Raw genomic sequence first — 13,473 nt, 5'->3', positions numbered from 1 at the left:
AGCACCCCCGTGTTGGTAGAGCACCCCGTGTTGGCAGAGCACCCCCGTGTTGGCAGAGCACCCCGTGTTGGTAGAGCACCCCGTGTTGGCAGAGCACCCCCATGTTGGTAGAGCACCCGCGTGTTGGTAGAGCACCCCGTGTTGGCAGAGCACCCGTGAGTTGGTAGAGCACCCCGTGTTGGCACAGCACCCCGTGTTGGTAGAGCACCCCGTGTTGGCACAGCACCCCGTGTTGGCAGAGCACCCCGTGTTGGCAGAGCACCCGCGTGTTGGCAGAGCACCCCCATGTTGGTAGAGCACCCGCGTGTTGGTAGAGCACCCCGTGTTGGCAGAGCACCCGTGAGTTGGTAGAGCACCCCGTGTTGGCACAGCACCCCGTGTTGGTAGAGCACCCCGTGTTGGCAGAGCACCCCGTGTTGGCAGGATGTCACCTGCTGTCCATCACTCCCTCCCAGAGACCTGGCCCCTCCAGGCTTAGCTCTTCATTCCCCAATCAGTTCTGCCCTCCAGTCGCCTAAGGACCGGGTACTTGACTATGCTTCCTTCCTCGGGTTTTAGATCTGATGTGTGAACTGTATTTTCCATTCTCTGCAATGAGAAACAAATCTCACCCATTTTCCTATCATTATCTCAGACAGATGGTCCACACCTACCCGAGGCTTCTGTGACCTCACACTGACCACTTCCTTTGTTCTGGACCTTCCCCGAACACTTGAGAGTAAGCATATAAATCGCCATGTATGGGAGCCTCAGAGAGAAGAGAGGAAGTTTAAGAAAGGATGGAGGAGAACCAGGACGGAAGCCTCTGAGAACAAAGAGAATCAGCTCAATACGGCTACTTTGTACTCACCACGACAGGCCCCATCGTCACAACCTCCACCAGCATTCACTGGACACCTGCCATTTCTCAGGTACATGGATTGCCCCGTCTAAACCTCCCAATAACCCAGGAAGGTGGGTACTAACACTAGCCTCATTTCACGAATGAAGAAATGAGACCTAACTTCCAAATATTAACAGCTAGTGAGTGATGGGAGATAGAAACTCTTGATACCATCATCTGACTTGCTGAGTTGTGCTGGTAACCGGGTTACAATAACTGTACTGAGAGAGAGATGATTGTAAACCAGCACCAGGGTGGCAGAGAGAACTAGCCTAGACGTCACAGGACTAGATAGCTAGACCTCTGTGTCCCTCATCTGGAAGATTAAGGGATGACACCAGACAACCCTCAAAGATGCACACCAGCTGCAGAGTTCTGTGTAGAAACATCACCTACTTCTCGATGTGATGAGCATCACTTTTGAATACAGATGCTTATATTCTAAGGGGTTATTGGAATTATTAGGAGCAGGTTAATCTGGGAAGGTCCCTTGAAGTTTTGAGAAGTATTTTGAAACCAGAAAGGAAATGGCATGAAGAAGAGACATAACAAAGGTCAGGCAAGGATATGGTCAGAAAAATGACTAAAAGGAAGGGGGGATGAGTCATGTGCACAGGGTCACCAGCAGAGTCTCCAGCTGCAATGGGCTGCACTATTGCAGCAGGAAATGGGCGCCATCAGTTAGGAAAGGACCAGGTGGTGAACAGTCCTAAAACCAAGGCGTTGAGGTCAAAAATTAGTTATTGGGGAGGAAAATCTCTACCGACCAAGGATTCTGAACTTGTGAAGATAAAAGATTATTAGATAAATTAGTTTCTTCACCCATTAATTTATTTTCTGGGTATAGCAGGAACACAGCTTTCTAACAGGAGCTTTTGAAAATGAAAGGTAGGTAGGAGGGCACTTGTGGGGATGAGCACTGGATGTTATATGGAAACCAACCTGACAATAAACTATTAAAAAAATCACTCAGTATGTCAAAAAGAAAAAAAAAAAGGAAAGGTAGGGAAGGGGACATTGCTCTGGTGTGACATTCTAAAAGCCACCTGAGCCAAATAAAATGTTCTGGGGACACAAGGCTTAGCTCTCCCCAGGGCATGCTTGTGAATGTGTGTGTGCTGAGAGGGCAGGGTGGAGAGCATTATGTGAGTCTGGTTTCTGCACAAATGTAAGAGGAAATTGCTGAGGTCTGCGTGCTAGGGGCTTGGCTTCTTAAAAACGATGGCTGGCATATTTCTTAATTTATTCCCAGAATGTGAACTTCCCCAATGCACCACAAGTTTAAACTTTGCTTTACCTTTCTAAAATCTTAGTAGTCAGGAAAAAGATCTTTATCCAAGAGGAATATAATTAATGAAACTCCGAATTTTTTTGGAAGATGGCTCTTCTTCTGAATCATTAGAACACAGCAAGCAATAATCCTGATAAGATTATTGGTTTTGATAATAAACTACATAGGCTAGTTCTTATCAGACTCAAACATTCTTCCTAGGAAAAGACATCATAAAAATATTACTTTCTATTCTCCTGTTTCTGAAATATATTTTCTTAAATTATAAATGTGACATAGGCACATTTAAGATTTGGATTTTCACTCCTATGTGAGATTGAAGAAACAAAAGAAATGAACGTAAGGGGTGGAGACAAACAAAGAAACAGACTCTTAACTGTACAGAACACACTGATGGTCACAGAGGGGAGTTGGTGGGGGGTAGGAAATAGGTGATGGGGACTGAGGAAGGCACTTGTGGCAAGAACTGGGTGAGGTACGGAAGTGCTGAGTCACTATATTGTACATCTAACACTAATATCACGTTGTATGTTAAATAGCTGGAATTAAAATTTTAAAAAGAAAAGAAGAAAAAGATTTAGATTGTCCAGTGTGTTTATGGGGAAGGTTCTGGGCCGAGCTGAGAGCTATGTTGGACCAGGGAAAGGAAAGTGCTAATGTGAGTGTATATTTACATGTGCCTGGCACTACGCCGGCCACTTTATTCACATAATTTCACTGAATTGCTGTGATGCTCCTACACGTAAAAACAGAGCCATTGGGTTGCTAGTCTGCGTCGCACACCCCGTAGGTGCAGCTTTAAGGATGCAGACAAGCCCTGTCTACCCGACTTCAAAGTCCATGACTCTTCAACCAGCAATAGGTTCGTGCTGCTGATTACCCCATTTTGCCATCCAGGTGGAGAAAAGCGAGCTCTTATCTGTTAGTAAAACTCGTTGGTGTTAAAAATAATACATATTATGTATTATGTTATAAAAATGTAGAGTATAATACAATAGTAAATACTCATAACACATAGATACTTTAGAATCAATTCTAAACTGAACTTTCCAATTTGCTCATTTGCTGCCTTCGGGTTGGGAGTGTGGTCAACTAACAGGAGCAGACACCTCATTCAGCTCTATCTTAAATCTCATAGCCAGAATCGGCCCACTCCTCTGGGCCACCATTGCTACTGCCTAGACCCTGTCTCCCCATCTCTCTTGCCTGGATTGGCGCCATAGTTCTCCATGGGAGAGACGTCTGTCTCACCAGAGTAAAAGACCAAGTGCTTAAGGGGCTGAGAGACCCTGCCTGTGTGGCTGGTGGGCGTCTCTCTGACCTCGTCTCCTGCACATTTCCCCGCCACAAGCTTTCCCCTCTGCTAGAAAGGCCTTCCCCTCCCAGGATACAGAGGCACGCCCTGCTTCAGAGCCTCTGCTCTTGGCTTTGCTTTCCTGCTGCCCAGCACACTCTTCCTCAGGATGTGGCGTGGCTTGCTGCTCTAACTCTTTCAGGTCTTCTGGAATGTCAGCAGCTAAGTAAGACTTTCTCTGACGACCCTGTTTTAAAATTGCAGCCCTACCCCCCACCCCTGCAACACGCGTCCTGTCCCTCTTCCCTGCTTTACTTTCCTCCACAGCGCTATGTTCTTTCATTCACTGTATTTCAGCTAGTTGCCTTTGTTCGTACTATTTTATTTTTGCATTTAAAAATATTTTATTTGGGGGGAATCTGGGTGGCTCAGTCGGTTAAGCATCTGCACTTGATTTCAGCTCAGATCACGATCCCAGGGTTGTGGGATGGAGCCCTATGTCAGGGGGCACTGAGTGTGAAGCCTGCTTGAGATTCTCTCCCTCTCTCCATCTGCCCCTCTCCCCACTCACGCTCTCTGCCTCTAAAAAACAAATAAACAAAATAATAAAATGTTTAAAAGTATTTTATTTTTGCATTTAAAAATATTCCAAGAAGGGATCCAATACTAAGTTGCCAACAGAATTCATGGTACAAAATCACTAAGAATCCCTGACCTGCGGGTTCTACTTTTTTTAATTTTTATTTTTGCCTTTGAAAATATTCCGAGAAGGAATTCAATGCTAGGTTGCCAATGGAATTTGTGGCACAAGGTCCCTAAGAATCGCTGAACTACATGTTCTACTCCTGAAAAACAGCTTTATTGAGCTATAATTCACATACAATAAAATATACCCACTTAAAGTGTAAAATTCAGGGGTTTCCAGTAATATTAACAGACTTATGCAAATATCACCAAAGTCAAATTTTTGAGCATTTCATCACCTCACAAAGAAATCCTATGCTCATTAGTCACTCCTGCCCCACCCCCACCCCCTACTGCTTAGCCATCACTCATCCACTTTTGGTCTCTACAGATTTGCCTGTTTTGGGCATTTCATATGAAAGAAGTTATGCAATGAATGATCTTTTGTGACTGGCTTTTTAGTATAATGTTTTCAAGGTTCACCCACCTTGTAAAATACATCAGTACTTCGCTCATTTTTCTGGCCACATCATATTCTATTTTAGGAGTGTATTTGTTTGCCCATCATCAGTAGATAGACATCTGGGTTGTTTACATTTTTTAGCCATAATGAATAATGCAGGTATGAACACTGATGTACAAGCTCTTGTGTGTACCTGTGTTTTTATTTCTCTGGGGCAAACCCCTAGGAGCGGAATTGCTGGGCCACAGGGCAGCTCTACACTTATAGTTTCTAAGGAACTGCCAGACTGTTTCCCAGAAGTGGGAAACCACCACTTTCCAATCACAATAGCGATGTGGGAGGGCTCCGATTTCTCCACCTCCTCTCCATGCTTGCTGTTATCTGTCTTTCTTATCATAGCCATTCCAGTGGATGTGAAGCCATGCCTTGTAGTTTTGATTTACATTTCCCCAGGGACTAGGGATGTTGGGCATATTTTCATGTGCTTATTGACCACTTGTATAATCTTTTGGAGGAAATATCTGGTCAAATCCTTTGCCCATTTTAATTGGTTTATTTATTTATTCATTATTGAGTTGCAGGTGTTCTTTATATAACTTAAATACAAGTCTCTTACCAAATATACAATCTCTAAGTATTTTTCCCAACCTGTGGCTTGTCTTTTTCATCTTTATTGACTGCTCTTCATTGTAAAATTCACTTGAGCCATTTGGCAATATTGCTAGCACAGATTAACATAACTTTAGACTATAAATAGAAGTGTAGAGTCTAGATCAAAATATACCTATTGGCTGCTAACCTGACTACTCTGAAATGATGAAATCAGCTTAGAGCACCACAGCATAGAAGACATACTCCCAAAAATGAGATAAAATCTTCCCACGTTGAACAAGGATCTGAAAATCATTCTATATTTCATATGAGGACCAGAATAGGAAGCAGATTATATTTAGCACAGAATAAGGATTCTCCAGTTGGTAAAGGATACCCATGTAATCCTCTGGAAAACAAAAGTAAAATAAGCAGACGCCAAAGAAAGAAACACATTTGGGCTCTATATAAGGAAAAAATTACAAAGGACACACAGTGCCAAGTACTCAATAAGTATTAATTAAACTAACCCATAAAGGAACAAATTAGATGTATCCAAAAGTCGGACAAGCTGTTTCAACAAGGAGTAGGCTCCCATGACTAAAATGTTCAACAGAGTGAAGACACGTGCTGCTCCTGTGGTGGAAAGACTTCTTGTATTGATAAAAAAGATTGCATGAGGTAACGTCCAAAGTCCCTTCCACATCTAAGATTCTATTACTTAGAAAACTCCAATTGATGGAGATTATAATTTTTTAATTAATTTTAAATTAGTAACATACTCACAAGGAAAATGTTAAGGTAAAAGGAATTCAGTGAAATATCAGACTTTAGATTTTCATCCCATCCCTGCGTCCCCTTCATTCACCCAGTGTCCCTCTCCAGAGGAGCCAGATTTTCTTGTTGAGAAATTTTTCTTGTTTGTTGTTTCTTGTCCAGAGATATTCTGTATTTATGGAAGTGTATATGACAATACACTTTCACACAAATGGTAGCATGTTACACACAATGTTTTGCATCTTGCATTTTCTACTTTAATATCTACTTGGCAGGTTGTAGGTTATATAAGTACAGAATGGCTAATTCTATTGTTGTTAAAGGGTTATAGAGAGTCCCATAGTTTGGAACTACTATAAATTTAGCCAGACCTCTGTTGATGGATATTTATACTGTTTTCCATTTTTGTTATTACAGACGATGCTGCTGTGGACATATGCATTCTTCATTTTGCATTTGTAAAAACAATTGTCTTTAGGATAAATTACTAATAGAGCTGCTTGAGTCATAATAGTCTGCGCTGATGTTTTTGGCCAACACTACCAAATTTCTTTCCATTGAGATCCCACCAATTTACTCTTTCACCCGAAATATTTGGGAATATCTATTTCCCCTCACTCTTAACCCCTCACTCAATACAGTGTTTTTATTTTTTAAATCTTTGCCAATATCATGGTTGAAAAATGGTATTCACTGTCACTTAATTTTCATTTCTCTTATTACGAGTGAAGTTCAATATTTATAGTAATCTTTAAAATGTTAAAGAGCCAGTTGTATAATTAAAATATATATTTATATATTTAATATTTTATTTATACACATATATATGTATATATACATATATCCCTAGCTAGTTTGTAGTTGAGTCATTTTCCTTTTCCTTAGTTATTAATTTGCATTCTTCATATATTAGGGAAATTAGTCATTTGTCCATGATATGAGCTGCAAATTTACCCCCGGTTATAGTTGTATTTTGACTTTATGTTTTTCCCTCGTGGAGTCAGTTTTTAATATTATGCAGTTGAATTCAATACTAGTGTTTTCTTTTATGGCTTCTGAGATTCATTTCAATTTAGAAAGACCTTTCCCATTCCAGAATTATATTAAATATTATCCTATGTATGTTTTATTGCTTTTATGATTTTGTTTTTCACATTCTAATCTTTGCACCATCTGGAAGTCATTTTAAGTGAAGGGAAAGATTCAGGTTGCTAATTTTTGTCCAGATGCCTACCTATGGTATTTTATTGAGTACAAACAACAGATATGCTTCAGCAATCTTAGTATAATGCTCATAAGTTTTCACATAAATTATCGCCTGCGAAAGGAGTAAATAAATAGCGGTATAATAATAACAGCAACAGTGGAAGGACAATACTAGCTAACCCTACACAGTGCTTACTATGTACAAAGCACATTTGACACGAGTACTACCAAATAGGTATTTCTAATCCTAACAAATGTCTGGATGCATTAAAATGATTGATGCAAGGAGCCAGATCCTTCCTGTAGTTCAGGATGACCTGGTTAGAATATGAATGAAAACATAGAGAACAAAATTTCTCACCTTTACAGTGGAGCTGGGGCAAGGTCCAGAAATTAAAATAATGTATTCACTTATCAGCTGTTATTTGTTGAGTAGAAGACTTTGCACTAGGAGCATGGGATGAAGAGGAGCTGATCGGTCAATGCACCGCACTTGCAGTCCGTGTGCCCAGCATGGCAGACACTCACCAGGCTCGTGCCACACACTCACCAGGTAGATGTCACCACAGTGGCACCAGCCAGCTCTGTTCTGACGGCCACACACATATTCTGATTGGGCACTGCCAGAGCTATATTGGTGTTAAATATCTGAATAGCACCATAGGGCTAAGTGCTATGGTAATTCTTTACATGCATGAAAAGTGCTCTAATATCTCCCTGTACATTTTCTTCATAACATTTACTACAATTATATACTTTTGTATGATTAGATTGTCTGTCTGCCACATTAGACTGTAAATTCCCTGAAATCTGGGACACATCTGTTTGGCTCAATACTTTACCTCAGTGCCTAGCATTAAGTAGGGTGTTCAATAGATATTTATCAAGTGAATGGCTTCATAAATTGTTCTGGAAGGAAGCAAATCAAATTTCTCATTAATTCTTCCTATCTCAACATAGGCGTGGTTCATAGTTCTCTATATTCTGGTTTCCTCAGTTAAAAATAGGCATCATGGGTACCTGGGTGGCTCAGTCCGTTAAGTGTCCAACTTCAGCTCAGGTCATGAGCTCATGGTCTGTGAGTTTGAACCCTGTGTTGGGCTCTGTGCTGACAGGTCAGAGCCTGGATCCTACTTCAGATTCTGTGTCTCCCTCTCTCTGCCCCTCCTCCACTTATGTTCTTTCTCTCTCTCAAAAAAAAAAAAAAAAAAAAAAACATTAAAAAAAGGACATCATAATAAATATTACCTAATAGTGCTGCTATAAGAACTAAATGAAATGATGTGTCACCACCAACCACCATATTGAGTTCTTATGATACACCTTAGGAAGACCTCCTGGGTGAATGTGGTCGATACAGACACTTGTCCTGAGAGTATATGTCAGAACGTTCGGGCTTTCCCTTAATCCTGTGACTCAAACTCCAGCATCTGAAATCCACCAAGCACAGAGTCAGAAGAGAGACCAAGTATTTCTTTTATGTATGTGTTCTGCTTTTGCTTAAGGTGTTTGTCTGAGACTTTTAAAACCACAGCGACAACATATCCTACAGATAGTAACAGAGAAGGAAGCAGAGTACCTGTCAGGCAAGTATAAACATTTTTTGTAACAAATGGTTTGTTTGTTCTTCCCTGAAGGGTTGTCATTCAGTATTCTGCAAAACTAGAGGAGCAGTGTGCGAGATTTATCTCACATCTGCACCTTAAATGCCCTGAGGTTCCCAGTGCTGGTTTGCAGCCAGTTTACCTTTTCTGAGTACAAACTTGACACTATCCCTGAAGGCTTAAACACCTGTGTGGAATCTATCTACTCTCAGGATGATAATTTAACATAGACTTTAAGATGTCTTTGGACAAAGCTATAATGTACATTTTGGGGACAAAATGCCCGCAGGAGATTATAAAACAACTGAACTCACGGTACCTCCCTCCAGTTGTCGTCAGTATCCAAAGCGTTGCCTCCCAGAATAATGCATCTTAAATATGTTCTTCAAACACCCCACCTACATGTATTTTGAAAGATAATTAAGGAAGAGTTCACATATCTGAACTCACTTAAATGCCTCCTCGGTTTCAGGGTGATTTATTCAACCGCCTACTGGACATCTCCACGTGGTGTTCCAGAAGCTCATCTACCTGGCAGAGTTCAGGTGGAATTCTTTATCCTCCGCCTGGATAATGGCCCCTTTGCCTGCCCAGGTACCCTCGCCAGAAACCTGGCTTGGGTTTCTCCCTCCCCTTAATCCCCCACATGTAATCACTCAGAACACCTGTCAATTTTGTCATCTGCATTTTGCCTTTTTCTTTTTTTCCTTCTGCTCTCCCCTGACACTGCCTTAGTTCCTGTCCCCATCATCTCGAGCCTGAACCATCACCAGTCTCCTGGTCTCGCTGGCTCCAGTCAACGCTCCCTCTAACCCATTCTCTTCACTACTGGAGCGATGGCTCCCACTGCAAGTGCTATCAGGACTCCTCACTGACCCAAACCTTCTAATGACTCCCAAGTCCATAGGATAAAGTCCAAACAAGGCCATTTGATATGCACACGAAGCCTTTGTCACCATCACCCCTACCTACGCTGCACCTTAATGTCCGCCAAATGCAAACGGAGTTTCCTGAACACCATGCTATTTCATCCCTCTGTCTCTCAAGTGGTGTTCATTGTTTTTTTTAATAGTTTATTGTCAAGTTGGTTTCCATATAATACCCAGCGCTCATCCCCACAAGTGCCCTCCTCCATGCCCGTCTCCCTCCTACCCCTCTCCCCCACCCCCATCAGTCCTCAGTTTGTTCTGAGCACTCAAGAGTCTCTTATGGTTTGCCTCCCTCCCTCTCCCCCATCAAGTGGTGTTCATTGTACCTGGAGTTTTCTTTCCCTTCCTGTTCTCTAAAGCCTAGTCATCTCCAACGACTCTGTTCAGACCTCCTGCAACTTGCCTGAACTATAGGTGATGGTACCCCCTCGTCACGCTGATGAATCCACCTGTGTCCCTTTCTGCACCTTCTCATTGTATGGCCATTTGTGTGCGTGTTGGTACCACTTTCTAAACTCTAAGTGTCTTGAAACCGTATCTTTCATATAACTCAAATTCATCAAGCTCTCTCTCTGTCTCCCACCACTACCTTTGCCAGCCACCATCACCTCTCCCCAGAACTGGTACAACGGATTCCTGACTAACTAGGTTCTCTGCTTCCAGTGTGTCCTTACTCTGCATTTGGAATGGTTTTAAGTGCAAACTGGTCCTGTTTTATGTATTTATGTATGTACAGACACACACACACACACACACACACACACATTCTTTGCTTCTTAACACAGGTTGGTGCCTCCGTATTTCCTTAGGACACAGATCAGCATCTTCAACAGGGCCCTCGTGCCCCTCAAGACCTCCCTGGCCTCACTCGTGCACCTGCTGCTCCCCTCTTCCTCTCCCTACCTCTGCCAAACCAGCTGCATTCAGTCCCTTGTCTTACCATTAAACACAAAGAGGGGCTTAGATTTTCTACTGAAGGAAATAAGGTCCATACAGATTTCCAATCACGTGGGTATTGTGATACAAGTATACCAGAAAGGAGAAGAAACCCAGATCTATATCAATCAATTGGACGAGTCCCATGTGACCAGCTGGAAAATTGGTGCAAAAATCCGGGTGTAGCTTGTGTGATGGTGGTGCACACAATAGAGACAGTAAGACCAGGAGGTATTTCAGAGACGGGGTCTGCAGGACTGCGCACCTGGCAGGTCTTCCTGACTCGGAGGGAACAGCCAGGATGGGGTCTCAGTTTAGAGGCTAAGACAAAGAGTGCTGCTAGCCACATGTTCAGTCACACGGAGGGACCCCCGAGCAAGGGAAATATTCCTATGGAAGCATAGATTGTATAGCAACACAGATCTGGAAGCATCCGCGTGACACTGGGAAGGGCAGATACGTGAGTGGATCTGCTCTATTGGGACTGAACACAACAGAGGCCAGAAGGTCCAAACAGAGGCTAAGCAAGTTCCCAGAGCAATGGAATGAGTGGAGAGGCATAAAGGAAGCACCAGCAAAGAGGCAGGCAGAGACTGGAATGCGTGATGTCTTGGAAATCAGAAAAGAAAAAGTTTCAGGAAGGAGCAGGTGGCCATTGATACCAAGTACCTGTCATACAAGGTCATGGAAAACCAAAGACCAAGAGAATGCTTCTGGATTTAGTAAAAGAGACTGCCATTCTTGACTTTTGAGGGAACTTCATAAGAAGATAAGTAATAATAAAAACCAGAGGAGAGAGGGCTAAGGAATAGGTTCTTATTAACTCCTGAAAACAAAAACGGTTTTGTGATCAGTTTAATTTACATATTTTGAGAAGCTGAGAAGGCAGGCCACTTTTCACTGGGCAGACATCCTGAAACACCTCTTTGTGTTCAAGAATAGGCTGCCGTATTTTGCAAGCAGACACCAAAGGCCACATTAAACAATTCTCTCGAAACCTCTAAGGCTGGGAAAGCTGTGAAAAATTCCAATACGAAATGTTTTCAGACACTTTCCCAATCTTCCATTCCTGCCTATTCAGAAGAATACCTGCCGTCAGTTGTTCTAAGTGATGTCTGCGCTCTGTCGTTGCAACATGCAAAACAGGCTGCTGGCTGCACTCTTCCTGTCGGTGTTTTGCTCTTGAGTAACTCAGACCTGAAATAGGCCACATCGCCAGCTATGCCTTCAGAGGCTTCTTCACGTTTTAGAAGACATCTAAACTCTTCTCCCTTCATTTTAAACCTCAGAGATACCTATCTCTCAACTTTCATTCAAGGAAATCAAGTGGCTGTGTCTACAGAGTCTTTAAATAATTGCTTTTAATTCACCACTTAGTGAACTTCAATGTGCCAAACATTATTCTGGTTTCTGGAAAGACAAATGAGTTTCTGGCCTCGGAGAGTTCACACGTGTGATAACATGTGTCCTTTACTCCCACAGGAGAAGTGTGAATTCCAGGAAGAGAATATGAAGATGTGTCAAGACTCCCAGCCCAGTGCCCCCCAGAACGGCCCCCTGCACTGTAAGGGAGCCAGTGCCCAGCATTGTTCTTCCCAGAAAATTACTCTGTCATTACAGTCCTTAAGCGGGGGGTGAACCGGCTGGAGAGCTAAGGGCTCCTTGTAAACAAACATGATTTCACAGGATTAGGCACACAGCTTATACTTTGTTCTTTTCCCTTCGGAGCAGATGTTAGGGATGGTTTTCTTCTGCTGGCTAGGAGCCTGATTACGATGTGCTCCAAACTGTGCAGGGAATGAAGATTATTAAAGGGACTGGAGGCACCTGAAAGGTCTTCATCTAAATGAGCAAACATATTCCCGCTTTTCACTGGAGGAACTCAGCTCGGTTACAGCAACGATGTGAGAAACATCCCTGCCTCCTGAGGAGAGACTTCAAGCTAGGGAAATCTGCAAGATCAACAAAATGTTTAAGACATTTCATGTGCTCAACACAAGTCCAAAGGCTGCCAGGACGACTGCTTGGAACCTGAATTTACTGTGGATCTCACTTCATCCTTAATATGTTGAGTTGGTGGTGGTGTGATGTCTATACAGACGGCTTTTCTTCTGGCTGTATCCCTTCCTCCCCAGAAATATAAATTTAGCCCTTCGGTATTCTGAATATCAGTGACCATGATGATGCCACGGTAAATTTCTAAATTTGAGCTTTTTGGTCTTGGTCGTGGTCTCTAAAAGTTAAATTTCATTTATCCAGTGATTGTTTTAATGTACTAACGTTTTGCACCCTCATGCCTTGACGTTCCTCTTAATCTTCCGCTCCCGACTGGAAGGCTCCCCACACCACAGGCTGGAGACGCTGCCGGCCTGGAGACAGGTTACCTCCTACCTTCTTGGGAGAAGAATTCTTGAAAATTCAAGGTCACTGGGAGTTCCCTACGATGAAATAGTGAATTCACCCAGGGCTATCTTGCTTTTCATTACATCCTGTTGGTTGAAACGGATGCAAACTAGTTACTCTCTAAGTGCTCCACTCTTGTTTATTGGGCAAGATAGTAAAGCGGCTTTCTAGCGGGTGTGAATGATTCCGACCAGTCCAAGAACTCGTTTTAACTTTTAAGTTTAGCCTTTATAGTGAGAGTATAAGCTTCTTGAGGACAAGCATTGATTTTAAGTGCTCTCTGGATTCGTTCTGCTGAGTAACTAGCAGGAATCAGAACACTTAGAGTCACAGAATTGGGGGACCAAGAGGAAGTTACAGACCACCCAGGGCAGCGCTGGCCTAGAAATACAGGGACACCCATAATGAGCTC

General features: G+C 42.7%; 1 long non-coding RNA gene across 1 annotated transcript; it reads left to right on the top strand.

Annotated features, from left to right (window-relative positions):
* Positions 1 to 746: 746 nt before the first annotated feature.
* Positions 747 to 12,867, top strand: LOC144236256 (uncharacterized). The gene is made up of 2 exons (XR_013336472.1): positions 747 to 911; positions 12,141 to 12,867. It is a non-coding gene; the product is annotated as an uncharacterized LOC144236256 (long non-coding RNA).
* The last annotated feature ends 606 nt before the right edge of the window (positions 12,868 to 13,473 follow it).

This window comes from Crocuta crocuta, unplaced genomic scaffold, assembly GCF_008692635.1.
Source record: "Crocuta crocuta isolate KB4526 unplaced genomic scaffold, BGI_CrCroc_1.0 scaffold80, whole genome shotgun sequence".
Taxonomy (NCBI): domain Eukaryota; kingdom Metazoa; phylum Chordata; class Mammalia; order Carnivora; family Hyaenidae; genus Crocuta; species Crocuta crocuta.
The sequence above is the reverse complement of the archived record's forward strand: the minus strand, read 5'-3'. Positions and strand labels throughout refer to the sequence as shown.